We start from the raw sequence: 25,592 nt of genomic DNA, 5'->3' as shown, positions 1-25,592 counted from the left end.
ACGCGCACACACACACATATATATAAACGTATTCTCCGTTGAGATATTGCAGCCGCTGCTGTGTCCAGGCCCAGGAGCCTTAGCACTGTGCTGTGATGTCACTCAATACCACTGACATCACTAGGTGTAAACAACATCTCTCCTTTGCTGTGTATGTGACTATGGAGCTGTTTGGTGATGTCGTCTATTATGGCCTTCATAGAAGCAACAGGAGATTGTTGCATCCATCTAGAACCCTCAGAACTACAGTGCTATGATGTCACTCACTTCCACAGGCCTTGCAGAGTGTAAACAACAACAACCCAGCTTTGTTGTGTATGTAACCATAGGGATTTGTGATGTCACCTAGAACCTTCACAGCAGCGACAGCTTTATGAGGAGCATCAGCACTGCTCTGCCTGAGCAGAACCATCACCGCCATAGGTTGTCAAATAACCCGGATTTAACCCACACAGGTAAGTCCAATGGGGTGCAGGCATGTCCTCTATGCTTACAGCTTCCCGTGGGTGTTGGTTTGATACCGTTTGGGGACAGCCAAGGAGGCATCTGCAGGCAACAAAGGTAGGTGTGTGCTTGTGTGTGTGTTTCCTATGCAGATCCTAAGCCCAGTGTCACATGCAAGTAGGAGGAGTAAGAAGGGTTCCTGGCAAATCCGGGTTATGGATTGCATTTAAAAAGGCCCCGTGGGAGTGCAATGGGCCCCTGTCTTGCTGCTTAGCAATAATGGTATGGGTTTAGGTTCTGCTGTGTGTACTGGTGGTTGACTGCCCCCCAGCCCAGAGTGTGCATGGAAAATTGTCTGGCAGCCTCCCTGACAGCAAGCAGTGATAGTGCCCATGAAGGGGACCTTGTTGGGCCCGCCCCTTTCACGGTTATCGCTTCTCGGCCTTTTGGCTAAGATCAAGTGTAGTATCTGTTCTTATCAGTTTAATATCTGATACGTCCCCTATCTGGGGACCATATATTAAATGGATTTTTGAGAACGGGGGCCGATTTCGAAGCTTGCTTCCGTCGCCCTATGCATTGACCCGATATGGCAGTATCTTCGGGTACAGTGCACCACCCCCTTACAGGGTTAAAAAGAAAGATTCCTACTTTCATTGCTACCTGCTTGCTGGCTAGCCAGCTAGCCAGCCCTGTGGGCCTTGCTGCTGCAGCCAAAAAACAAAAGGTGGTGCTGCTGCTGCTGCTTCTGCTGCTTCTGCTGCTTCTGCTTGTGTCTGGCCGCTGTTGGAGCGTCCAGGCACAGGACTTCTGCTGCTGCTGACTAAATGGCCTCCTTAATTGGATCATTTGAGTAGCCAGCACACCTGTGCAGGTAGGGCATGACATGATAGGCAGCTGCCTTGATAGCGGGTGGGTGCTGAATGTTCCTAATTGACAAAATAAGATTAATGCTTATGAAGAAATATAAAATCTCATCCCTTCCCCAATATCGCGCCACACCCCTACCCCTTAATTCCCTGGTTGAACTTGATGGACATATGTCTTTTTTCGACCGTACTAACTATGTAACTATGTAACATAACATGGGGGGGGGGGGGGGGTCTCCTGGCTGTTCACACAGGTGTGTCATTGCTGTACATTGACCATGCATTGCTTCTGTGGTATTGCAAAGGCAAAGACAAATGCTTCCAGCCATCCATTGCACTAATGGATTGGTCATCAGCTGGCTGTCTATGTCCCGCATCAATATAGACCAAAGTACAGAGGGTTAGGCTATGCTATGCACCTACCTGATGCATCAGAAGGTGCGAGGCCCTTGCTAAATTCTGTGCACAGACTTTGAGATCTATACTTTAGACTGTATCTAAACCTGCTCCAACATGGACTGACATTCTGGCCTACTTTCAGCCGATGCGACTTGTCTGTCGCTGAACAGTCGCTTTTTATGTATTCAGCACCTATGTATAATGTTGTAAAAATGCTCTAGAAGCTAAAGTCGCAGAAATGTCACACATATTTGGCCTGCAACTTTCTGTGCGACAAATTCAGACAGGAAAAATCAGTATAAATCCTTAGAAAATTATCCCCCAGTGTCTCCATCTGCTGGCGGTATTGAATAAGCATTGCTGCACTGATGGGGTATGCATTAGACGAAAAAAAAGAAGAAAAAGAAGAATAATACGCCCAGAAAAGAGGCGAAAAGGAGAAAAACGTAAAAAAACGTGAAAAAAAAGTAAGAGGAAGAGAAGGGAAAAAAAGGTGGAAATGGGTTTAAAAGTGATTTCGGCGGAGAAATATATATATATATATATATATATATATATATATATATATATACGCGCACACACACACATATATATAAACGTATTCTCCGTTGAGATATTGCAGCCGCTGCTGTGTCCAGGCCCAGGAGCCTTAGCACTGTGCTGTGATGTCACTCAATACCACTGACATCACTAGGTGTAAACAACATCTCTCCTTTGCTGTGTATGTGACTATGGAGCTGTTTGGTGATGTCGTCTATTATGGCCTTCATAGAAGCAACAGGAGATTGTTGCATCCATCTAGAACCCTCAGAACTACAGTGCTATGATGTCACTCACTTCCACAGGCCTTGCAGAGTGTAAACAACAACAACCCAGCTTTGTTGTGTATGTAACCATAGGGATTTGTGATGTCACCTAGAACCTTCACAGCAGCGACAGCTTTATGAGGAGCATCAGCACTGCTCTGCCTGAGCAGAACCATCACCGCCATAGGTTGTCAAATAACCCGGATTTAACCCACACAGGTAAGTCCAATGGGGTGCAGGCATGTCCTCTATGCTTACAGCTTCCCGTGGGTGTTGGTTTGATACCGTTTGGGGACAGCCAAGGAGGCATCTGCAGGCAACAAAGGTAGGTGTGTGCTTGTGTGTGTGTTTCCTATGCAGATCCTAAGCCCAGTGTCACATGCAAGTAGGAGGAGTAAGAAGGGTTCCTGGCAAATCCGGGTTATGGATTGCATTTAAAAAGGCCCCGTGGGAGTGCAATGGGCCCCTGTCTTGCTGCTTAGCAATAATGGTATGGGTTTAGGTTCTGCTGTGTGTACTGGTGGTTGACTGCCCCCCAGCCCAGAGTGTGCATGGAAAATTGTCTGGCAGCCTCCCTGACAGCAAGCAGTGATAGTGCCCATGAAGGGGACCTTGTTGGGCCCGCCCCTTTCACGGTTATCGCTTCTCGGCCTTTTGGCTAAGATCAAGTGTAGTATCTGTTCTTATCAGTTTAATATCTGATACGTCCCCTATCTGGGGACCATATATTAAATGGATTTTTGAGAACGGGGGCCGATTTCGAAGCTTGCTTCCGTCGCCCTATGCATTGACCCGATATGGCAGTATCTTCGGGTACAGTGCACCACCCCCTTACAGGGTTAAAAAGAAAGATTCCTACTTTCATTGCTACCTGCTTGCTGGCTAGCCAGCTAGCCAGCCCTGTGGGCCTTGCTGCTGCAGCCAAAAAACAAAAGGTGGTGCTGCTGCTGCTGCTTCTGCTGCTTCTGCTTGTGTCTGGCCGCTGTTGGAGCGTCCAGGCACAGGACTTCTGCTGCTGCTGACTAAATGGCCTCCTTAATTGGATCATTTGAGTAGCCAGCACACCTGTGCAGGTAGGGCATGACATGATAGGCAGCTGCCTTGATAGCGGGTGGGTGCTGAATGTTCCTAATTGACAAAATAAGATTAATGCTTATGAAGAAATATAAAATCTCATCCCTTCCCCAATATCGCGCCACACCCCTACCCCTTAATTCCCTGGTTGAACTTGATGGACATATGTCTTTTTTCGACCGTACTAACTATGTAACTATGTAACATAACATGGGGGGGGGGGGGGGGTCTCCTGGCTGTTCACACAGGTGTGTCATTGCTGTACATTGACCATGCATTGCTTCTGTGGTATTGCAAAGGCAAAGACAAATGCTTCCAGCCATCCATTGCACTAATGGATTGGTCATCAGCTGGCTGTCTATGTCCCGCATCAATATAGACCAAAGTACAGAGGGTTAGGCTATGCTATTGTGCACCTACCTGATGCATCAGAAGGTGCGAGGCCCTTGCTAAATTCTGTGCACAGACTTTGAGATCTATACTTTAGACTGTATCTAAACCTGCTCCAACATGGACTGACATTCTGGCCTACTTTCAGCCGATGCGACTTGTCTGTCGCTGAACAGTCGCTTTTTATGTATTCAGCACCTATGTATAATGTTGTAAAAATGCTCTAGAAGCTAAAGTCGCAGAAATGTCACACATATTTGGCCTGCAACTTTCTGTGCGACAAATTCAGACAGGAAAAATCAGTATAAATCCTTAGAAAATTATCCCCCAGTGTCTCCATCTGCTGGCGGTATTGAATAAGCATTGCTGCACTGATGGGGTATGCATTAGACGAAAAAAAAGAAGAAAAAGAAGAATAATACGCCCAGAAAAGAGGCGAAAAGGAGAAAAACGTAAAAAAACGTGAAAAAAAAGTAAGAGGAAGAGAAGGGAAAAAAAGGTGGAAATGGGTTTAAAAGTGATTTCGGCGGAGAAATATATATATATATATATATATATATATATATATATATATATATATATACGCGCACACACACACATATATATAAACGTATTCTCCGTTGAGATATTGCAGCCGCTGCTGTGTCCAGGCCCAGGAGCCTTAGCACTGTGCTGTGATGTCACTCAATACCACTGACATCACTAGGTGTAAACAACATCTCTCCTTTGCTGTGTATGTGACTATGGAGCTGTTTGGTGATGTCGTCTATTATGGCCTTCATAGAAGCAACAGGAGATTGTTGCATCCATCTAGAACCCTCAGAACTACAGTGCTATGATGTCACTCACTTCCACAGGCCTTGCAGAGTGTAAACAACAACAACCCAGCTTTGTTGTGTATGTAACCATAGGGATTTGTGATGTCACCTAGAACCTTCACAGCAGCGACAGCTTTATGAGGAGCATCAGCACTGCTCTGCCTGAGCAGAACCATCACCGCCATAGGTTGTCAAATAACCCGGATTTAACCCACACAGGTAAGTCCAATGGGGTGCAGGCATGTCCTCTATGCTTACAGCTTCCCGTGGGTGTTGGTTTGATACCGTTTGGGGACAGCCAAGGAGGCATCTGCAGGCAACAAAGGTAGGTGTGTGCTTGTGTGTGTGTTTCCTATGCAGATCCTAAGCCCAGTGTCACATGCAAGTAGGAGGAGTAAGAAGGGTTCCTGGCAAATCCGGGTTATGGATTGCATTTAAAAAGGCCCCGTGGGAGTGCAATGGGCCCCTGTCTTGCTGCTTAGCAATAATGGTATGGGTTTAGGTTCTGCTGTGTGTACTGGTGGTTGACTGCCCCCCAGCCCAGAGTGTGCATGGAAAATTGTCTGGCAGCCTCCCTGACAGCAAGCAGTGATAGTGCCCATGAAGGGGACCTTGTTGGGCCCGCCCCTTTCACGGTTATCGCTTCTCGGCCTTTTGGCTAAGATCAAGTGTAGTATCTGTTCTTATCAGTTTAATATCTGATACGTCCCCTATCTGGGGACCATATATTAAATGGATTTTTGAGAACGGGGGCCGATTTCGAAGCTTGCTTCCGTCGCCCTATGCATTGACCCGATATGGCAGTATCTTCGGGTACAGTGCACCACCCCCTTACAGGGTTAAAAAGAAAGATTCCTACTTTCATTGCTACCTGCTTGCTGGCTAGCCAGCTAGCCAGCCCTGTGGGCCTTGCTGCTGCAGCCAAAAAACAAAAGGTGGTGCTGCTGCTGCTGCTTCTGCTGCTTCTGCTTGTGTCTGGCCGCTGTTGGAGCGTCCAGGCACAGGACTTCTGCTGCTGCTGACTAAATGGCCTCCTTAATTGGATCATTTGAGTAGCCAGCACACCTGTGCAGGTAGGGCATGACATGATAGGCAGCTGCCTTGATAGCGGGTGGGTGCTGAATGTTCCTAATTGACAAAATAAGATTAATGCTTATGAAGAAATATAAAATCTCATCCCTTCCCCAATATCGCGCCACACCCCTACCCCTTAATTCCCTGGTTGAACTTGATGGACATATGTCTTTTTTCGACCGTACTAACTATGTAACTATGTAACATAACATGGGGGGGGGGGGGGGTGTCTCCTGGCTGTTCACACAGGTGTGTCATTGCTGTACATTGACCATGCATTGCTTCTGTGGTATTGCAAAGGCAAAGACAAATGCTTCCAGCCATCCATTGCACTAATGGATTGGTCATCAGCTGGCTGTCTATGTCCCGCATCAATATAGACCAAAGTACAGAGGGTTAGGCTATGCTATTGTGCACCTACCTGATGCATCAGAAGGTGCGAGGCCCTTGCTAAATTCTGTGCACAGACTTTGAGATCTATACTTTAGACTGTATCTAAACCTGCTCCAACATGGACTGACATTCTGGCCTACTTTCAGCCGATGCGACTTGTCTGTCGCTGAACAGTCGCTTTTTATGTATTCAGCACCTATGTATAATGTTGTAAAAATGCTCTAGAAGCTAAAGTCACAGAAATGTCACACATATTTGGCCTGCAACTTTCTGTGCGACAAATTCAGACAGGAAAAATCAGTATAAATCCTTAGAAAATTATCCCCCAGTGTCTCCATCTGCTGGCGGTATTGAATAAGCATTGCTGCACTGATGGGGTATGCATTAGACGAAAAAAAAGAAGAAAAAGAAGAATAATACGCCCAGAAAAGAGGCGAAAAGGAGAAAAACGTAAAAAAACGTGAAAAAAAAGTAAGAGGAAGAGAAGGGAAAAAAAGGTGGAAATGGGTTTAAAAGTGATTTCGGCGGAGAAATATATATATATATATATATATATATATATATATATATACGCGCACACACACACATATATATAAACGTATTCTCCGTTGAGATATTGCAGCCGCTGCTGTGTCCAGGCCCAGGAGCCTTAGCACTGTGCTGTGATGTCACTCAATACCACTGACATCACTAGGTGTAAACAACATCTCTCCTTTGCTGTGTATGTGACTATGGAGCTGTTTGGTGATGTCGTCTATTATGGCCTTCATAGAAGCAACAGGAGATTGTTGCATCCATCTAGAACCCTCAGAACTACAGTGCTATGATGTCACTCACTTCCACAGGCCTTGCAGAGTGTAAACAACAACAACCCAGCTTTGTTGTGTATGTAACCATAGGGATTTGTGATGTCACCTAGAACCTTCACAGCAGCGACAGCTTTATGAGGAGCATCAGCACTGCTCTGCCTGAGCAGAACCATCACCGCCATAGGTTGTCAAATAACCCGGATTTAACCCACACAGGTAAGTCCAATGGGGTGCAGGCATGTCCTCTATGCTTACAGCTTCCCGTGGGTGTTGGTTTGATACCGTTTGGGGACAGCCAAGGAGGCATCTGCAGGCAACAAAGGTAGGTGTGTGCTTGTGTGTGTGTTTCCTATGCAGATCCTAAGCCCAGTGTCACATGCAAGTAGGAGGAGTAAGAAGGGTTCCTGGCAAATCCGGGTTATGGATTGCATTTAAAAAGGCCCCGTGGGAGTGCAATGGGCCCCTGTCTTGCTGCTTAGCAATAATGGTATGGGTTTAGGTTCTGCTGTGTGTACTGGTGGTTGACTGCCCCCCAGCCCAGAGTGTGCATGGAAAATTGTCTGGCAGCCTCCCTGACAGCAAGCAGTGATAGTGCCCATGAAGGGGACCTTGTTGGGCCCGCCCCTTTCACGGTTATCGCTTCTCGGCCTTTTGGCTAAGATCAAGTGTAGTATCTGTTCTTATCAGTTTAATATCTGATACGTCCCCTATCTGGGGACCATATATTAAATGGATTTTTGAGAACAGGGGCCGATTTCGAAGCTTGCTTCCGTCGCCCTATGCATTGACCCGATATGGCAGTATCTTCGGGTACAGTGCACCACCCCCTTACAGGGTTAAAAAGAAAGATTCCTACTTTCATTGCTACCTGCTTGCTGGCTAGCCAGCTAGCCAGCCCTGTGGGCCTTGCTGCTGCAGCCAAAAAACAAAAGGTGGTGCTGCTGCTGCTGCTTCTGCTGCTTCTGCTTGTGTCTGGCCGCTGTTGGAGCGTCCAGGCACAGGACTTCTGCTGCTGCTGACTAAATGGCCTCCTTAATTGGATCATTTGAGTAGCCAGCACACCTGTGCAGGTAGGGCATGACATGATAGGCAGCTGCCTTGATAGCGGGTGGGTGCTGAATGTTCCTAATTGACAAAATAAGATTAATGCTTATGAAGAAATATAAAATCTCATCCCTTCCCCAATATCGCGCCACACCCCTACCCCTTAATTCCCTGGTTGAACTTGATGGACATATGTCTTTTTTCGACCGTACTAACTATGTAACTATGTAACATAACATGGGGGGGGGGGGGGGGTCTCCTGGCTGTTCACACAGGTGTGTCATTGCTGTACATTGACCATGCATTGCTTCTGTGGTATTGCAAAGGCAAAGACAAATGCTTCCAGCCATCCATTGCACTAATGGATTGGTCATCAGCTGGCTGTCTATGTCCCGCATCAATATAGACCAAAGTACAGAGGGTTAGGCTATGCTATTGTGCACCTACCTGATGCATCAGAAGGTGCGAGGCCCTTGCTAAATTCTGTGCACAGACTTTGAGATCTATACTTTAGACTGTATCTAAACCTGCTCCAACATGGACTGACATTCTGGCCTACTTTCAGCCGATGCGACTTGTCTGTCGCTGAACAGTCGCTTTTTATGTATTCAGCACCTATGTATAATGTTGTAAAAATGCTCTAGAAGCTAAAGTCGCAGAAATGTCACACATATTTGGCCTGCAACTTTCTGTGCGACAAATTCAGACAGGAAAAATCAGTATAAATCCTTAGAAAATTATCCCCCAGTGTCTCCATCTGCTGGCGGTATTGAATAAGCATTGCTGCACTGATGGGGTATGCATTAGACGAAAAAAAAGAAGAAAAAGAAGAATAATACGCCCAGAAAAGAGGCGAAAAGGAGAAAAACGTAAAAAAACGTGAAAAAAAAGTAAGAGGAAGAGAAGGGAAAAAAAGGTGGAAATGGGTTTAAAAGTGATTTCGGCGGAGAAATATATATATATATATATATATATATATATATATATATATATATACGCGCACACACACACATATATATAAACGTATTCTCCGTTGAGATATTGCAGCCGCTGCTGTGTCCAGGCCCAGGAGCCTTAGCACTGTGCTGTGATGTCACTCAATACCACTGACATCACTAGGTGTAAACAACATCTCTCCTTTGCTGTGTATGTGACTATGGAGCTGTTTGGTGATGTCGTCTATTATGGCCTTCATAGAAGCAACAGGAGATTGTTGCATCCATCTAGAACCCTCAGAACTACAGTGCTATGATGTCACTCACTTCCACAGGCCTTGCAGAGTGTAAACAACAACAACCCAGCTTTGTTGTGTATGTAACCATAGGGATTTGTGATGTCACCTAGAACCTTCACAGCAGCGACAGCTTTATGAGGAGCATCAGCACTGCTCTGCCTGAGCAGAACCATCACCGCCATAGGTTGTCAAATAACCCGGATTTAACCCACACAGGTAAGTCCAATGGGGTGCAGGCATGTCCTCTATGCTTACAGCTTCCCGTGGGTGTTGGTTTGATACCGTTTGGGGACAGCCAAGGAGGCATCTGCAGGCAACAAAGGTAGGTGTGTGCTTGTGTGTGTGTTTCCTATGCAGATCCTAAGCCCAGTGTCACATGCAAGTAGGAGGAGTAAGAAGGGTTCCTGGCAAATCCGGGTTATGGATTGCATTTAAAAAGGCCCCGTGGGAGTGCAATGGGCCCCTGTCTTGCTGCTTAGCAATAATGGTATGGGTTTAGGTTCTGCTGTGTGTACTGGTGGTTGACTGCCCCCCAGCCCAGAGTGTGCATGGAAAATTGTCTGGCAGCCTCCCTGACAGCAAGCAGTGATAGTGCCCATGAAGGGGACCTTGTTGGGCCCGCCCCTTTCACGGTTATCGCTTCTCGGCCTTTTGGCTAAGATCAAGTGTAGTATCTGTTCTTATCAGTTTAATATCTGATACGTCCCCTATCTGGGGACCATATATTAAATGGATTTTTGAGAACGGGGGCCGATTTCGAAGCTTGCTTCCGTCGCCCTATGCATTGACCCGATATGGCAGTATCTTCGGGTACAGTGCACCACCCCCTTACAGGGTTAAAAAGAAAGATTCCTACTTTCATTGCTACCTGCTTGCTGGCTAGCCAGCTAGCCAGCCCTGTGGGCCTTGCTGCTGCAGCCAAAAAACAAAAGGTGGTGCTGCTGCTGCTGCTTCTGCTGCTTCTGCTTGTGTCTGGCCGCTGTTGGAGCGTCCAGGCACAGGACTTCTGCTGCTGCTGACTAAATGGCCTCCTTAATTGGATCATTTGAGTAGCCAGCACACCTGTGCAGGTAGGGCATGACATGATAGGCAGCTGCCTTGATAGCGGGTGGGTGCTGAATGTTCCTAATTGACAAAATAAGATTAATGCTTATGAAGAAATATAAAATCTCATCCCTTCCCCAATATCGCGCCACACCCCTACCCCTTAATTCCCTGGTTGAACTTGATGGACATATGTCTTTTTTCGACCGTACTAACTATGTAACTATGTAACATAACATGGGGGGGGGGGGGGGGTCTCCTGGCTGTTCACACAGGTGTGTCATTGCTGTACATTGACCATGCATTGCTTCTGTGGTATTGCAAAGGCAAAGACAAATGCTTCCAGCCATCCATTGCACTAATGGATTGGTCATCAGCTGGCTGTCTATGTCCCGCATCAATATAGACCAAAGTACAGAGGGTTAGGCTATGCTATTGTGCACCTACCTGATGCATCAGAAGGTGCGAGGCCCTTGCTAAATTCTGTGCACAGACTTTGAGATCTATACTTTAGACTGTATCTAAACCTGCTCCAACATGGACTGACATTCTGGCCTACTTTCAGCCGATGCGACTTGTCTGTCGCTGAACAGTCGCTTTTTATGTATTCAGCACCTATGTATAATGTTGTAAAAATGCTCTAGAAGCTAAAGTCGCAGAAATGTCACACATATTTGGCCTGCAACTTTCTGTGCGACAAATTCAGACAGGAAAAATCAGTATAAATCCTTAGAAAATTATCCCCCAGTGTCTCCATCTGCTGGCGGTATTGAATAAGCATTGCTGCACTGATGGGGTATGCATTAGACGAAAAAAAAGAAGAAAAAGAAGAATAATACGCCCAGAAAAGAGGCGAAAAGGAGAAAAACGTAAAAAAACGTGAAAAAAAAGTAAGAGGAAGAGAAGGGAAAAAAAGGTGGAAATGGGTTTAAAAGTGATTTCGGCGGAGAATATATATATATATATATATATATATATATATATATATATATATATATACGCGCACACACACACATATATATAAACGTATTCTCCGTTGAGATATTGCAGCCGCTGCTGTGTCCAGGCCCAGGAGCCTTAGCACTGTGCTGTGATGTCACTCAATACCACTGACATCACTAGGTGTAAACAACATCTCTCCTTTGCTGTGTATGTGACTATGGAGCTGTTTGGTGATGTCGTCTATTATGGCCTTCATAGAAGCAACAGGAGATTGTTGCATCCATCTAGAACCCTCAGAACTACAGTGCTATGATGTCACTCACTTCCACAGGCCTTGCAGAGTGTAAACAACAACAACCCAGCTTTGTTGTGTATGTAACCATAGGGATTTGTGATGTCACCTAGAACCTTCACAGCAGCGACAGCTTTATGAGGAGCATCAGCACTGCTCTGCCTGAGCAGAACCATCACCGCCATAGGTTGTCAAATAACCCGGATTTAACCCACACAGGTAAGTCCAATGGGGTGCAGGCATGTCCTCTATGCTTACAGCTTCCCGTGGGTGTTGGTTTGATACCGTTTGGGGACAGCCAAGGAGGCATCTGCAGGCAACAAAGGTAGGTGTGTGCTTGTGTGTGTGTTTCCTATGCAGATCCTAAGCCCAGTGTCACATGCAAGTAGGAGGAGTAAGAAGGGTTCCTGGCAAATCCGGGTTATGGATTGCATTTAAAAAGGCCCCGTGGGAGTGCAATGGGCCCCTGTCTTGCTGCTTAGCAATAATGGTATGGGTTTAGGTTCTGCTGTGTGTACTGGTGGTTGACTGCCCCCCAGCCCAGAGTGTGCATGGAAAATTGTCTGGCAGCCTCCCTGACAGCAAGCAGTGATAGTGCCCATGAAGGGGACCTTGTTGGGCCCGCCCCTTTCACGGTTATCGCTTCTCGGCCTTTTGGCTAAGATCAAGTGTAGTATCTGTTCTTATCAGTTTAATATCTGATACGTCCCCTATCTGGGGACCATATATTAAATGGATTTTTGAGAACGGGGGCCGATTTCGAAGCTTGCTTCCGTCGCCCTATGCATTGACCCGATATGGCAGTATCTTCGGGTACAGTGCACCACCCCCTTACAGGGTTAAAAAGAAAGATTCCTACTTTCATTGCTACCTGCTTGCTGGCTAGCCAGCTAGCCAGCCCTGTGGGCCTTGCTGCTGCAGCCAAAAAACAAAAGGTGGTGCTGCTGCTGCTGCTTCTGTTGCTTCTGCTTGTGTCTGGCCGCTGTTGGAGCGTCCAGGCACAGGACTTCTGCTGCTGCTGACTAAATGGCCTCCTTAATTGGATCATTTGAGTAGCCAGCACACCTGTGCAGGTAGGGCATGACATGATAGGCAGCTGCCTTGATAGCGGGTGGGTGCTGAATGTTCCTAATTGACAAAATAAGATTAATGCTTATGAAGAAATATAAAATCTCATCCCTTCCCCAATATCGCGCCACACCCCTACCCCTTAATTCCCTGGTTGAACTTGATGGACATATGTCTTTTTTCGACCGTACTAACTATGTAACTATGTAACATAACATGGGGGGGGGGGGGGGGGGTCTCCTGGCTGTTCACACAGGTGTGTCATTGCTGTACATTGACCATGCATTGCTTCTGTGGTATTGCAAAGGCAAAGACAAATGCTTCCAGCCATCCATTGCACTAATGGATTGGTCATCAGCTGGCTGTCTATGTCCCGCATCAATATAGACCAAAGTACAGAGGGTTAGGCTATGCTATTGTGCACCTACCTGATGCATCAGAAGGTGCGAGGCCCTTGCTAAATTCTGTGCACAGACTTTGAGATCTATACTTTAGACTGTATCTAAACCTGCTCCAACATGGACTGACATTCTGGCCTACTTTCAGCCGATGCGACTTGTCTGTCGCTGAACAGTCGCTTTTTATGTATTCAGCACCTATGTATAATGTTGTAAAAATGCTCTAGAAGCTAAAGTCGCAGAAATGTCACACATATTTGGCCTGCAACTTTCTGTGCGACAAATTCAGACAGGAAAAATCAGTATAAATCCTTAGAAAATTATCCCCCAGTGTCTCCATCTGCTGGCGGTATTGAATAAGCATTGCTGCACTGATGGGGTATGCATTAGACGAAAAAAAAGAAGAAAAAGAAGAATAATACGCCCAGAAAAGAGGCGAAAAGGAGAAAAACGTAAAAAAACGTGAAAAAAAAGTAAGAGGAAGAGAAGGGAAAAAAAGGTGGAAATGGGTTTAAAAGTGATTTCGGCGGAGAATATATATATATATATATATATATATATATATATATATATATATATACGCGCACACACACACATATATATAAACGTATTCTCCGTTGAGATATTGCAGCCGCTGCTGTGTCCAGGCCCAGGAGCCTTAGCACTGTGCTGTGATGTCACTCAATACCACTGACATCACTAGGTGTAAACAACATCTCTCCTTTGCTGTGTATGTGACTATGGAGCTGTTTGGTGATGTCGTCTATTATGGCCTTCATAGAAGCAACAGGAGATTGTTGCATCCATCTAGAACCCTCAGAACTACAGTGCTATGATGTCACTCACTTCCACAGGCCTTGCAGAGTGTAAACAACAACAACCCAGCTTTGTTGTGTATGTAACCATAGGGATTTGTGATGTCACCTAGAACCTTCACAGCAGCGACAGCTTTATGAGGAGCATCAGCACTGCTCTGCCTGAGCAGAACCATCACCGCCATAGGTTGTCAAATAACCCGGATTTAACCCACACAGGTAAGTCCAATGGGGTGCAGGCATGTCCTCTATGCTTACAGCTTCCCGTGGGTGTTGGTTTGATACCGTTTGGGGACAGCCAAGGAGGCATCTGCAGGCAACAAAGGTAGGTGTGTGCTTGTGTGTGTGTTTCCTATGCAGATCCTAAGCCCAGTGTCACATGCAAGTAGGAGGAGTAAGAAGGGTTCCTGGCAAATCCGGGTTATGGATTGCATTTAAAAAGGCCCCGTGGGAGTGCAATGGGCCCCTGTCTTGCTGCTTAGCAATAATGGTATGGGTTTAGGTTCTGCTGTGTGTACTGGTGGTTGACTGCCCCCCAGCCCAGAGTGTGCATGGAAAATTGTCTGGCAGCCTCCCTGACAGCAAGCAGTGATAGTGCCCATGAAGGGGACCTTGTTGGGCCCGCCCCTTTCACGGTTATCGCTTCTCGGCCTTTTGGCTAAGATCAAGTGTAGTATCTGTTCTTATCAGTTTAATATCTGATACGTCCCCTATCTGGGGACCATGTATTAAATGGATTTTTGAGAACGGGGGCCGATTTCGAAGCTTGCTTCCGTCGCCCTATGCATTGACCCGATATGGCAGTATCTTCGGGTACAGTGCACCACCCCCTTACAGGGTTAAAAAGAAAGATTCCTACTTTCATTGCTACCTGCTTGCTGGCTAGCCAGCTAGCCAGCCCTGTGGGCCTTGCTGCTGCAGCCAAAAAACAAAAGGTGGTGCTGCTGCTGCTGCTTCTGCTGCTTCTGCTTGTGTCTGGCCGCTGTTGGAGCGTCCAGGCACAGGACTTCTGCTGCTGCTGACTAAATGGCCTCCTTAATTGGATCATTTGAGTAGCCAGCACACCTGTGCAGGTAGGGCATGACATGATAGGCAGCTGCCTTGATAGCGGGTGGGTGCTGAATGTTCCTAATTGACAAAATAAGATTAATGCTTATGAAGAAATATAAAATCTCATCCCTTCCCCAATATCGCGCCACACCCCTACCCCTTAATTCCCTGGTTGAACTTGATGGACATATGTCTTTTTTCGACCGTACTAACTATGTAACTATGTAACATAACATGGGGGGGGGGGGGGGGGTCTCCTGGCTGTTCACACAGGTGTGTCATTGCTGTACATTGACCATGCATTGCTTCTGTGGTATTGCAAAGGCAAAGACAAATGCTTCCAGCCATCCATTGCACTAATGGATTGGTCATCAGCTGGCTGTCTATGTCCCGCATCAATATAGACCAAAGTACAGAGGGTTAGGCTATGCTATTGTGCACCTACCTGATGCATCAGAAGGTGCGAGGCCCTTGCTAAATTCTGTGCACAGACTTTGAGATCTATACTTTAGACTGTATCTAAACCTGCTCCAACATGGACTGACATTCTGGCCTACTTTCAGCCGATGCGACTTGTCTGTCGCTGAACAGTCGCTTTTTATGTATTCAGCACCTATGTATAATGTTGTAAAAATGCTCTAGAAGCTAAAGTCGCAGAAATGTCACACATATTTGGCCTGCAACTTTCTGTGCGACAAATTCAGACAGGAAAAATCAGTATAAATCCTTAGAAAATTATCCCCCAGTGTCTCCATCTGCTGGCGGTATTGAATAAGCATTGCTGCACTGATGGGGTATGCATTAGACGAAAAAAAAGAAGAAAAAGAAGAATAATACGCCCAGAAAAGAGGCGAAAAGGAGAAAAACGTAAAAAAACGTGAAAAAAAAGTAAGAGGAAGAGAAGGGAAAAAAAGGTGGAAATGGGTTTAAAAGTGATTTCGGCGGAGAAATATATATATATATATATATATATATATACGCGCACACACACACATATATATAAACGTATTCTCCGTTGAGATATTGCAGCCGCTGCTGTGTCCAGGCCCAGGAGCCTTAGCACTGTGCTGTGATGTCACTCAATACCACTGACATCACTAGGTGTAAACAACATCTCTCCTTTGCTGTGTATGTGACTATGGAGCTGTTTGGTGATGTCGTCTATTATGGCCTTCATAGAAGCAACAGGAGATTGTTGCATCCATCTAGAACCCTCAGAACTACAGTGCTATGATGTCACTCACTTCCACAGGCCTTGCAGAGTGTAAACAACAACAACCCAGCTTTGTTGTGTATGTAACCATAGGGATTTGTGATGTCACCTAGAACCTTCACAGCAGCGACAGCTTTATGAGGAGCATCAGCACTGCTCTGCCTGAGCAGAACCATCACCGCCATAGGTTGTCAAATAACCCGGATTTAACCCACACAGGTAAGTCCAATGGGGTGCAGGCATGTCCTCTATGCTTACAGCTTCCCGTGGGTGTTGGTTTGATACCGTTTGGGGACAGCCAAGGAGGCATCTGCAGGCAACAAAGGTAGGTGTGTGCTTGTGTGTGTGTTTCCTATGCAGATCCTAAGCCCAGTGTCACATGCAAGTAGGAGGAGTAAGAAGGGTTCCTGGCAAATCCGGGTTATGGATTGCATTTAAAAAGGCCCCGTGGGAGTGCAATGGGCCCCTGTCTTGCTGCTTAGCAATAATGGTATGGGTTTAGGTTCTGCTGTGTGTACTGGTGGTTGACTGCCCCCCAGCCCAGAGTGTGCATGGAAAATTGTCTGGCAGCCTCCCTGACAGCAAGCAGTGATAGTGCCCATGAAGGGGACCTTGTTGGGCCCGCCCCTTTCACGGTTATCGCTTCTCGGCCTTTTGGCTAAGATCAAGTGTAGTATCTGTTCTTATCAGTTTAATATCTGATACGTCCCCTATCTGGGGACCATATATTAAATGGATTTTTGAGAACGGGGGCCGATTTCGAAGCTTGCTTCCGTCGCCCTATGCATTGACCCGATATGGCAGTATCTTCGGGTACAGTGCACCACCCCCTTACAGGGTTAAAAAGAAAGATTCCTACTTTCATTGCTACCTGCTTGCTGGCTAGCCAGCTAGCCAGCCCTGTGGGCCTTGCTGCTGCAGCCAAAAAACAAAAGGTGGTGCTGCTGCTGCTGCTTCTGCTGCTTCTGCTTGTGTCTGGCCGCTGTTGGAGCGTCCAGGCACAGGACTTCTGCTGCTGCTGACTAAATGGCCTCCTTAATTGGATCATTTGAGTAGCCAGCACACCTGTGCAGGTAGGGCATGACATGATAGGCAGCTGCCTTGATAGCGGGTGGGTGCTGAATGTTCCTAATTGACAAAATAAGATTAATGCTTATGAAGAAATATAAAATCTCATCCCTTCCCCAATATCGCGCCACACCCCTACCCCTTAATTCCCTGGTTGAACTTGATGGACATATGTCTTTTTTCGACCGTACTAACTATGTAACTATGTAACATAACATGGGGGGGGGGGGGGGGGGGGGTCTCCTGGCTGTTCACACAGGTGTGTCATTGCTGTACATTGACCATGCATTGCTTCTGGTATTGCAAAGGCAAAGACAAATGCTTCCAGCCATCCATTGCACTAATGGATTGGTCATCAGCTGGCTGTCTATGTCCCGCATCAATATAGACCAAAGTACAGAGGGTTAGGCTATGCTATTGTGCACCTACCTGATGCATCAGAAGGTGCGAGGCCCTTGCTAAATTCTGTGCACAGACTTTGAGATCTATACTTTAGACTGTATCTAAACCTGCTCCAACATGGACTGACATTCTGGCCTACTTTCAGCCGATGCGACTTGTCTGTCGCTGAACAGTCGCTTTTTATGTATTCAGCACCTATGTATAATGTTGTAAAAATGCTCTAGAAGCTAAAGTCGCAGAAATGTCACACATATTTGGCCTGCAACTTTCTGTGCGACAAATTCAGACAGGAAAAATCAGTATAAATCCTTAGAAAATTATCCCCCAGTGTCTCCATCTGCTGGCGGTATTGAATAAGCATTGCTGCACTGATGGGGTATGCATTAGACGAAAAAAAAGAAGAAAAAGAAGAATAATACGCCCAGAAAAGAGGCGAAAAGGAGAAAAACGTAAAAAAACGTGAAAAAAAAGTAAGAGGAAGAGAAGGGAAAAAAAGGTGGAAATGGGTTTAAAAGTGATTTCGGCGGAGAAATATATATATATATATATATATATATATATATATGTATATATATATATATATATATATATATATATATATACGCGCACACACACACATATATATAAACGTATTCTCCGTTGAGATATTGCAGCCGCTGCTGTGTCCAGGCCCAGGAGCCTTAGCACTGTGCTGTGATGTCACTCAATACCACTGACATCACTAGGTGTAAACAACATCTCTCCTTTGCTGTGTATGTGACTATGGAGCTGTTTGGTGATGTCGTCTATTATGGCCTTCATAGAAGCAACAGGAGATTGTTGCATCCATCTAGAACCCTCAGAACTACAGTGCTATGATGTCACTCACTTCCACAGGCCTTGCAGAGTGTAAACAACAACAACCCAGCTTTGTTGTGTATGTAACCATAGGGATTTGTGATGTCACCTAGAACCTTCACAGCAGCGACAGCTTTATGAGGAGCATCAGCACTGCTCTGCCTGAGCAGAACCATCACCGCCATAGGTTGTCAAATAACCCGGATTTAACCCACACAGGTAAGTCCAATGGGGTGCAGGCATGTCCTCTATGCTTACAGCTTCCCGTGGGTGTTGGTTTGATACCGTTTGGGGACAGCCAAGGAGGCATCTGCAGGCAACAAAGGTAGGTGTGTGCTTGTGTGTGTGTTTCCTATGCAGATCCTAAGCCCAGTGTCACATGCAAGTAGGAGGAGTAAGAAGGGTTCCTGGCAAATCCGGGTTATGGATTGCATTTAAAAAGGCCCCGTGGGAGTGCAATGGGCCCCTGTCTTGCTGCTTAGCAATAATGGTATGGGTTTAGGTTCTGCTGTGTGTACTGGTGGTTGACTGCCCCCCAGCCCAGAGTGTGCATGGAAAATTGTCTGGCAGCCTCCCTGACAGCAAGCAGTGATAGTGCCCATGAAGGGGACCTTGTTGGGCCCGCCCCTTTCACGGTTATCGCTTCTCGGCCTTTTGGCTAAGATCAAGTGTAGTATCTGTTCTTATCAGTTTAATATCTGATACGTCCCCTATCTGGGGACCATATATTAAATGGATTTTTGAGAACGGGGGCCGATTTCGAAGCTTGCTTCCGTCGCCCTATGCATTGACCCGATATGGCAGTATCTTCGGGTACAGTGCACCACCCCCTTACAGGGTTAAAAAGAAAGATTCCTACTTTCATTGCTACCTGCTTGCTGGCTAGCCAGCTAGCCAGCCCTGTGGGCCTTGCTGCTGCAGCCAAAAAACAAAAGGTGGTGCTGCTGCTGCTGCTTCTGCTGCTTCTGCTTGTGTCTGGCCGCTGTTGGAGCGTCCAGGCACAGGACTTCTGCTGCTGCTGACTAAATGGCCTCCTTAATTGGATCATTTGAGTAGCCAGCACACCTGTGCAGGTAGGGCATGACATGATAGGCAGCTGCCTTGATAGCGGGTGGGTGCTGAATGTTCCTAATTGACAAAATAAGATTAATGCTTATGAAGAAATATAAAATCTCATCCCTTCCCCAATATCGCGCCACACCTCTACCCCTTAATTCCCTGGTTGAACTTGATGGACATATGTCTTTTTTCGACCGTACTAACTATGTAACTATGTAACATAACATGGGGGGGGGGGGGTGTCTCCTGGCTGTTCACACAGGTGTGTCATTGCTGTACATTGACCATGCATTGCTTCTGTGGTATTGCAAAGGCAAAGACAAATGCTTCCAGCCATCCATTGCACTAATGGATTGGTCATCAGCTGGCTGTCTATGTCCCGCATCAATATAGACCAAAGTACAGAGGGTTAGGCTATGCTATTGTGCACCTACCTGATGCATCAGAAGGTGCGAGGCCCTTGCTAAATTCTGTGCACAGACTTTGAGATCTATACTTTAGACTGTATCTAAACCTGCTCCAACATGGACTGACATTCTGGCCTACTTTCAGCCGATGCGACTTGTCTGTCGCTGAACAGTCGCTTTTTATGTATTCAGCACCTATGTATAATGTTGTAAAAATGCTCTAGAAGCTAAAGTCACAGAAATGTCACACATATTTGGCCTGCAACTTTCTGTGCGACAAATTCAGACAGGAAAAATCAGTATAAATCCTTAGAAAATTATCCCCCAGTGTCTCCATCTGCTGGCGGTATTGAATAAGCATTGCTGCACTGATGGGGTATGCATTAGACGAAAAAAAAGAAGAAAAAGAAGAATAATACGCCCAGAAAAGAGGCGAAAAGGAGAAAAACGTAAAAAAACGTGAAAAAAAAGTAAGAGGAAGAGAAGGGAAAAAAAGGTGGAAATGGGTTTAAAAGTGATTTCGGCGGAGAAATATATATATATATATATATATATATATATATATATACGCGCACACACACACATATATATAAACGTATTCTCCGTTGAGATATTGCAGCCGCTGCTGTGTCCAGGCCCAGGAGCCTTAGCACTGTGCTGTGATGTCACTCAATACCACTGACATCACTAGGTGTAAACAACATCTCTCCTTTGCTGTGTATGTGACTATGGAGCTGTTTGGTGATGTCGTCTATTATGGCCTTCATAGAAGCAACAGGAGATTGTTGCATCCATCTAGAACCCTCAGAACTACAGTGCTATGATGTCACTCACTTCCACAGGCCTTGCAGAGTGTAAACAACAACAACCCAGCTTTGTTGTGTATGTAACCATAGGGATTTGTGATGTCACCTAGAACCTTCACAGCAGCGACAGCTTTATGAGGAGCATCAGCACTGCTCTGCCTGAGCAGAACCATCACCGCCATAGGTTGTCAAATAACCCGGATTTAACCCACACAGGTAAGTCCAATGGGGTGCAGGCATGTCCTCTATGCTTACAGCTTCCCGTGGGTGTTGGTTTGATACCGTTTGGGGACAGCCAAGGAGGCATCTGCAGGCAACAAAGGTAGGTGTGTGCTTGTGTGTGTGTTTCCTATGCAGATCCTAAGCCCAGTGTCACATGCAAGTAGGAGGAGTAAGAAGGGTTCCTGGCAAATCCGGGTTATGGATTGCATTTAAAAAGGCCCCGTGGGAGTGCAATGGGCCCCTGTCTTGCTGCTTAGCAATAATGGTATGGGTTTAGGTTCTGCTGTGTGTACTGGTGGTTGACTGCCCCCCAGCCCAGAGTGTGCATGGAAAATTGTCTGGCAGCCTCCCTGACAGCAAGCAGTGATAGTGCCCATGAAGGGGACCTTGTTGGGCCCGCCCCTTTCACGGTTATCGCTTCTCGGCCTTTTGGCTAAGATCAAGTGTAGTATCTGTTCTTATCAGTTTAATATCTGATACGTCCCCTATCTGGGGACCATATATTAAATGGATTTTTGAGAACGGGGGCCGATTTCGAAGCTTGCTTCCGTCGCCCTATGCATTGACCCGATATGGCAGTATCTTCGGGTACAGTGCACCACCCCCTTACAGGGTTAAAAAGAAAGATTCCTACTTTCATTGCTACCTGCTTGCTGGCTAGCCAGCTAGCCAGCCCTGTGGGCCTTGCTGCTGCAGCCAAAAAACAAAAGGTGGTGCTGCTGCTGCTGCTTCTGCTGCTTCTGCTTGTGTCTGGCCGCTGTTGGAGCGTCCAGGCACAGGACTTCTGCTGCTGCTGACTAAATGGCCTCCTTAATTGGATCATTTGAGTAGCCAGCACACCTGTGCAGGTAGGGCATGACATGATAGGCAGCTGCCTTGATAGCGGGTGGGTGCTGAATGTTCCTAATTGACAAAATAAGATTAATGCTTATGAAGAAATATAAAATCTCATCCCTTCCCCAATATCGCGCCACACCCCTACCCCTTAATTCCCTGGTTGAACTTGATGGACATATGTCTTTTTTCGACCGTACTAACTATGTAACTATGTAACATAACATGGGGGGGGGGGGGGGTCTCCTGGCTGTTCACACAGGTGTGTCATTGCTGTACATTGACCATGCATTGCTTCTGTGGTATTGCAAAGGCAAAGACAAATGCTTCCAGCCATCCATTGCACTAATGGATTGGTCATCAGCTGGCTGTCTATGTCCCGCATCAATATAGACCAAAGTACAGAGGGTTAGGCTATGCTATTGTGCACCTACCTGATGCATCAGAAGGTGCGAGGCCCTTGCTAAATTCTGTGCACAGACTTTGAGATCTATACTTTAGACTGTATCTAAACCTGCTCCAACATGGACTGACATTCTGGCCTACTTTCAGCCGATGCGACTTGTCTGTCGCTGAACAGTCGCTTTTTATGTATTCAGCACCTATGTATAATGTTGTAAAAATGCTCTAGAAGCTAAAGTCGCAGAAATGTCACACATATTTGGCCTGCAACTTTCTGTGCGACAAATTCAGACAGGAAAAATCAGTATAAATCCTTAGAAAATTATCCCCCAGTGTCTCCATCTGCTGGCGGTATTGAATAAGCATTGCTGCACTGATGGGGTATGCATTAGACGAAAAAAAAGAAGAAAAAGAAGAATAATACGCCCAGAAAAGAGGCGAAAAGGAGAAAAACGTAAAAAAACGTGAAAAAAAAGTAAGAGGAAGAGAAGGGAAAAAAAGGTGGAAATGGGTTTAAAAGTGATTTCGGCGGAGAAATATATATATATATATATATATATATATATATATATATATATATATACGCGCACACACACACATATATATAAACGTATTCTCCGTTGAGATATTGCAGCCGCTGCTGTGTCCAGGCCCAGGAGCCTTAGCACTGTGCTGTGATGTCACTCAATACCACTGACATCACTAGGTGTAAACAACATCTCTCCTTTGCTGTGTATGTGACTATGGAGCTGTTTGGTGATGTCGTCTATTATGGCCTTCATAGAAGCAACAGGAGATTGTTGCATCCATCTAGAACCCTCAGAACTACAGTGCTATGATGTCACTCACTTCCACAGGCCTTGCAGAGTGTAAACAACAACAACCCAGCTTTGTTGTGTATGTAACCATAGGGATTTGTGATGTCACCTAGAACCTTCACAGCAGCGACAGCTTTATGAGGAGCATCAGCACTGCTCTGCCTGAGCAGAACCATCACCGCCATAGGTTGTCAAATAACCCGGATTTAACCCACACAGGTAAGTCCAATGGGGTGCAGGCATGTCCTCTATGCTTACAGCTTCCCGTGGGTGTTGGTTTGATACCGTTTGGGGACAGCCAAGGAGGCATCTGCAGGCAACAAAGGTAGGTGTGTGCTTGTGTGTGTGTTTCCTATGCAGATCCTAAGCCCAGTGTCACATGCAAGTAGGAGGAGTAAGAAGGGTTCCTGGCAAATCCGGGTTATGGATTGCATTTAAAAAGGCCCCGTGGGAGTGATGGGCCCCTGTCTTGCTGCTTAGCAATAATGGTATGGGTTTAGGTTCTGCTGTGTGTACTGGTGGTTGACTGCCCCCCAGCCCAGAGTGTGCATGGAAAATTGTCTGGCAGCCTCCCTGACAGCAAGCAGTGATAGTGCCCATGAAGGGGACCTTGTTGGGCCCGCCCCTTTCACGGTTATCGCTTCTCGGCCTTTTGGCTAAGATCAAGTGTAGTATCTGTTCTTATCAGTTTAATATCTGATACGTCCCCTATCTGGGGACCATATATTAAATGGATTTTTGAGAACGGGGGCCGATTTCGAAGCTTGCTTCCGTCGCCCTATGCATTGACCCGATATGGCAGTATCTTCGGGTACAGTGCACCACCCCCTTACAGGGTTAAAAAGAAAGATTCCTACTTTCATTGCTACCTGCTTGCTGGCTAGCCAGCTAGCCAGCCCTGTGGGCCTTGCTGCTGCAGCCAAAAAACAAAAGGTGGTGCTGCTGCTGCTGCTTCTGCTGCTTCTGCTTGTGTCTGGCCGCTGTTGGAGCGTCCAGGCACAGGACTTCTGCTGCTGCTGACTAAATGGCCTCCTTAATTGGATCATTTGAGTAGCCAGCACACCTGTGCAGGTAGGGCATGACATGATAGGCAGCTGCCTTGATAGCGGGTGGGTGCTGAATGTTCCTAATTGACAAAATAAGATTAATGCTTATGAAGAAATATAAAATCTCATCCCTTCCCCAATATCGCGCCACACCCCTACCCCTTAATTCCCTGGTTGAACTTGATGGACATATGTCTTTTTTCGACCGTACTAACTATGTAACTATGTAACATAACATGGGGGGGGGGGGGGGGGGGGTCTCCTGGCTGTTCACACAGGTGTGTCATTGCTGTACATTGACCATGCATTGCTTCTGTGGTATTGCAAAGGCAAAGACAAATGCTTCCAGCCATCCATTGCACTAATGGATTGGTCATCAGCTGGCTGTCTATGTCCCGCATCAATATAGACCAAAGTACAGAGGGTTAGGCTATGCTATTGTGCACCTACCTGATGCATCAGAAGGTGCGAGGCCCTTGCTAAATTCTGTGCACAGACTTTGAGATCTATACTTTAGACTGTATCTAAACCTGCTCCAACATGGACTGACATTCTGGCCTACTTTCAGCCGATGCGACTTGTCTGTCGCTGAACAGTCGCTTTTTATGTATTCAGCACCTATGTATAATGTTGTAAAAATGCTCTAGAAGCTAAAGTCGCAGAAATGTCACACATATTTGGCCTGCAACTTTCTGTGCGACAAATTCAGACAGGAAAAATCAGTATAAATCCTTAGAAAATTATCCCCCAGTGTCTCCATCTGCTGGCGGTATTGAATAAGCATTGCTGCACTGATGGGGTATGCATTAGACGAAAAAAAAGAAGAAAAAGAAGAATAATACGCCCAGAAAAGAGGCGAAAAGGAGAAAAACGTAAAAAAACGTGAAAAAAAAGTAAGAGGAAGAGAAGGGAAAAAAAGGTGGAAATGGGTTTAAAAGTGATTTCGGCGGAGAAATATATATATATATATATATATATATATATATATATATATATATACGCGCACACACACACATATATATAAACGTATTCTCCGTTGAGATATTGCAGCCGCTGCTGTGTCCAGGCCCAGGAGCCTTAGCACTGTGCTGTGATGTCACTCAATACCACTGACATCACTAGGTGTAAACAACATCTCTCCTTTGCTGTGTATGTGACTATGGAGCTGTTTGGTGATGTCGTCTATTATGGCCTTCATAGAAGCAACAGGAGATTGTTGCATCCATCTAGAACCCTCAGAACTACAGTGCTATGATGTCACTCACTTCCACAGGCCTTGCAGAGTGTAAACAACAACAACCCAGCTTTGTTGTGTATGTAACCATAGGGATTTGTGATGTCACCTAGAACCTTCACAGCAGCGACAGCTTTATGAGGAGCATCAGCACTGCTCTGCCTGAGCAGAACCATCACCGCCATAGGTTGTCAAATAACCCGGATTTAACCCACACAGGTAAGTCCAATGGGGTGCAGGCATGTCCTCTATGCTTACAGCTTCCCGTGGGTGTTGGTTTG

At 46.1% G+C, this 25,592-nt stretch overlaps 11 non-coding genes across 11 annotated transcripts; all 11 read left to right on the top strand.

The window, feature by feature from the left end:
* Positions 1 to 874: 874 nt before the first annotated feature.
* On the top strand, positions 875 to 1,065 carry LOC130309724 (U2 spliceosomal RNA). Its single transcript, XR_008858364.1, has one exon. It is a non-coding gene; the product is annotated as a U2 spliceosomal RNA (small nuclear RNA).
* Positions 1,066 to 3,156: 2,091 nt separating this feature from the next.
* On the top strand, positions 3,157 to 3,347 carry LOC130309723 (U2 spliceosomal RNA). The gene has a single exon (XR_008858363.1). It is a non-coding gene; the product is annotated as a U2 spliceosomal RNA (small nuclear RNA).
* Positions 3,348 to 5,438: 2,091 nt separating this feature from the next.
* LOC130309722 (U2 spliceosomal RNA) lies at positions 5,439 to 5,629 on the top strand. The gene has a single exon (XR_008858362.1). It is a non-coding gene; the product is annotated as a U2 spliceosomal RNA (small nuclear RNA).
* Positions 5,630 to 7,711: 2,082 nt separating this feature from the next.
* LOC130309708 (U2 spliceosomal RNA) lies at positions 7,712 to 7,902 on the top strand. The gene has a single exon (XR_008858348.1). It is a non-coding gene; the product is annotated as a U2 spliceosomal RNA (small nuclear RNA).
* Positions 7,903 to 9,989: 2,087 nt separating this feature from the next.
* LOC130309721 (U2 spliceosomal RNA) lies at positions 9,990 to 10,180 on the top strand. The gene has a single exon (XR_008858361.1). It is a non-coding gene; the product is annotated as a U2 spliceosomal RNA (small nuclear RNA).
* A 2,090-nt stretch (positions 10,181 to 12,270) lies between these two features.
* On the top strand, positions 12,271 to 12,461 carry LOC130309719 (U2 spliceosomal RNA). The gene has a single exon (XR_008858359.1). It is a non-coding gene; the product is annotated as a U2 spliceosomal RNA (small nuclear RNA).
* A 2,090-nt stretch (positions 12,462 to 14,551) lies between these two features.
* LOC130309741 (U2 spliceosomal RNA) lies at positions 14,552 to 14,742 on the top strand. Its single transcript, XR_008858380.1, has one exon. It is a non-coding gene; the product is annotated as a U2 spliceosomal RNA (small nuclear RNA).
* Positions 14,743 to 16,814: 2,072 nt separating this feature from the next.
* Positions 16,815 to 17,005, top strand: LOC130309718 (U2 spliceosomal RNA). Its single transcript, XR_008858358.1, has one exon. It is a non-coding gene; the product is annotated as a U2 spliceosomal RNA (small nuclear RNA).
* A 2,116-nt stretch (positions 17,006 to 19,121) lies between these two features.
* Positions 19,122 to 19,312, top strand: LOC130309717 (U2 spliceosomal RNA). The gene has a single exon (XR_008858357.1). It is a non-coding gene; the product is annotated as a U2 spliceosomal RNA (small nuclear RNA).
* Positions 19,313 to 21,390: 2,078 nt separating this feature from the next.
* LOC130309716 (U2 spliceosomal RNA) lies at positions 21,391 to 21,581 on the top strand. Its single transcript, XR_008858356.1, has one exon. It is a non-coding gene; the product is annotated as a U2 spliceosomal RNA (small nuclear RNA).
* A 2,086-nt stretch (positions 21,582 to 23,667) lies between these two features.
* LOC130309715 (U2 spliceosomal RNA) lies at positions 23,668 to 23,858 on the top strand. The gene has a single exon (XR_008858354.1). It is a non-coding gene; the product is annotated as a U2 spliceosomal RNA (small nuclear RNA).
* Positions 23,859 to 25,592: the final 1,734 nt, after the last annotated feature.

The sequence above is a fragment of the Hyla sarda genome, unplaced genomic scaffold (assembly GCF_029499605.1).
Source record: "Hyla sarda isolate aHylSar1 unplaced genomic scaffold, aHylSar1.hap1 scaffold_1533, whole genome shotgun sequence".
NCBI classification, from domain to species: domain Eukaryota; kingdom Metazoa; phylum Chordata; class Amphibia; order Anura; family Hylidae; genus Hyla; species Hyla sarda.
Note: the sequence above shows the minus strand (reverse complement) of the source record. Positions and strands in the feature narration are given on the sequence as shown.